This window comes from Sinocyclocheilus rhinocerous, unplaced genomic scaffold (genome assembly GCF_001515625.1).
Source record: "Sinocyclocheilus rhinocerous isolate Xijiao unplaced genomic scaffold, SAMN03320098_v1.1 scaffold2637, whole genome shotgun sequence".
Lineage (NCBI taxonomy): Eukaryota > Metazoa > Chordata > Actinopteri > Cypriniformes > Cyprinidae > Sinocyclocheilus > Sinocyclocheilus rhinocerous.
In genome coordinates this window covers 467,145-469,353 of record NW_015641805.1, presented here as the reverse complement: position 1 = coordinate 469,353, position 2,209 = coordinate 467,145, and the positions used below count along the sequence as shown (strand labels likewise).

The window sequence follows — 2,209 nt, the reverse complement described above, 5'->3', positions numbered from 1 at the left end:
CCCGTTCCCCCCCCCCCCCAAAAAATGTAACAGTTTTCAACATTGCTAATGTTTGCTGGCCACCAAATTAGCATATTAGACCGATTTCTGAAGGATCAGATGGCACTGAAGACTGGAGTAATGATACTGAAAATTCAGCTTCGTATCACAGGAATAAATTACATTTTAAAATACATTACAATAGAAAACAGTTATTTTAAATTGTAAAAAATATTTCACAAAATTACTGTTAATGAATAGGAGTCTTCTTTAGAAAACAAATAAAATTACCAATCCCAAACTTCTCCATTGTAGTGTAGGTGACTTGTCCATCTGCAGTAATCACTGGTGATGATTTCACAATCACAATGATGCAAATGATGTCAGAGCCCTCAAATTATGAAAATCTTTTTGGTATTAAACTTCATACATTAATAAAATGAACAGACTGTATGCCAGTTTACCTTAAAGAGCAGATCATGTGTGTGTGTAGCTGTGCTGTGTCTTGGAAGCTCAGATTTGTCACCTGTGAAACTCCAGATAAACTCTAGCAGGCCTCTTATCACAGCTCAAGGACAGAGAGGGGCGAGAAAGTGCGTTTTCATCTGGACAAACCTCTCATAGAACGATACATGACTAACTTTGAATATCTCTGCCGAGTTGCATTACCTGTGTTACACTCATCGGTGATTTTACATGAAGAATTTCCAAGATGGGGAGTAATTCCAGTAGCCTTTATTCTGTTCTGTAATATTAATAAGTTAACAAATGACAGATGCTAGTAGTCACTGACAGCAGTTCACAGAATTGTGTGTGTGTGTTCGTGAAAAATGTCAAGTATCCATTTAATGACTAATTGATCCTCATAAAAGTTGATTTTAGTAAACATTTCTACTTTAAAATATGTAAGACTTTATTTAAGCTCTACTATACAGGACTTTACTATATTATACAATGCTTTATTAAACATCTTTGAACGTTTTTTTTTTTTTGCCCCGTCCTTGTTCCTCTTGCTTGTTTTTAACTCTTTCATCGCTGCTGCTCTACTGCAATGTAAAAAGTGCTGCCTGCAAAGCTAAAGACCTTTGTGAAGAATATCCAAGTCATAACACCAAACTTCACCAATGCATACCAAAAAGAAACTTATTCCATGTTTAGATAGTGATAACACACCAAGGCTGTGGTGATATTTATTATAACAGACTAATGTTCTTGCCTCCTTAGAGGTCATTGGGACGAGATCTAATAATCCAAAAAGAATCTTAGAAACATGCAGCTTTCAGGAGCTCTCACTAGAAGATCTGGGGCGTCGTTTATAAAATGTGCAGCGTTCATATTTATAAAAACGGTCTTTGACGTGGAAAAGTACTTACCGTCACGTCAGGGTCTGAGCAGGCGCACGCACGTTTCCTTGTGGCAAAGTCAGAGTACTGCCGCTATTTGAACATCTAAGCAGCAATAATAATAGAAGCGGTGTACGTGCAAGCACCGAATTAATCATAAACAACAAAGACGCAGTGTAAGAGATTAATTGTGCAGTGTAGTCAGATTTTTTTATTAACGGGAGTTTTTGCGAGATTAAACTGACAATTTTAGTAGCATAATGCTGAGAGTTCTTTACTCGCTTTCTGTACACAATTTATTCCATGTTTTTGTTTTTTTTAAATTATCTTATTTTACAAGAGAACTTGCGAAGTTTTGATTTTCTACTAATGCGTAAAAAAAAAAAATGCATAAACGCATCTCCAACTGTTTTGTTTGTGTAGCCTATAAGAATAGGCCTATGTCGTGCAATAACGGTTTTAATATATTCTATTCAATAACATTATTCACTTTATTTATAACATCTGCTGCTTTGCTTCTGTGAAAATGAATAGAGACATCAGCCTTAAACTTTGTTTTTGACATTTACAGAAACAAATTTACAAAAGACATTTATGAGTTATATTTGTATAAAATACACTATATATTTGTGTGTCAGTACATTAATGGCACATTTGAGCATAAACTGTGTAAATATAAAGAAATGTGTACATAATCGTGTAATAATTTATTGTATTATGATATGAAACGTACAATTTTTCTTTCAATAATGTTTTTTAAAGTTCTGCAAGAATTTCGTGATACTAAACTTTTTATTAGTTGTCATAGCAAGTGATTTTAAAAGTAGGATGGCTCACTTTTTATAAGATGACTGAAAATTTTACTTGAATTCGTAGTTTATTCTTAC

At 33.9% G+C, this 2,209-nt stretch overlaps 1 long non-coding RNA gene across 2 annotated transcripts; it reads right to left on the bottom strand.

Annotated features, from left to right (window-relative positions):
• Positions 1-270: 270 nt before the first annotated feature.
• LOC107755309 (uncharacterized) lies at positions 271-1,388 on the bottom strand. 2 transcript variants are annotated; one of them, XR_001641677.1, is made up of 4 exons: positions 1,353-1,388; positions 649-724; positions 444-547; positions 271-324 (listed from the first exon to the last, which is right to left on the bottom strand). It is a non-coding gene; the product is annotated as an uncharacterized LOC107755309 (long non-coding RNA). The 2 variants fall into 2 exon arrangements; XR_001641676.1 differs by having other exon boundaries at positions 444-724.
• Positions 1,389-2,209: the final 821 nt, after the last annotated feature.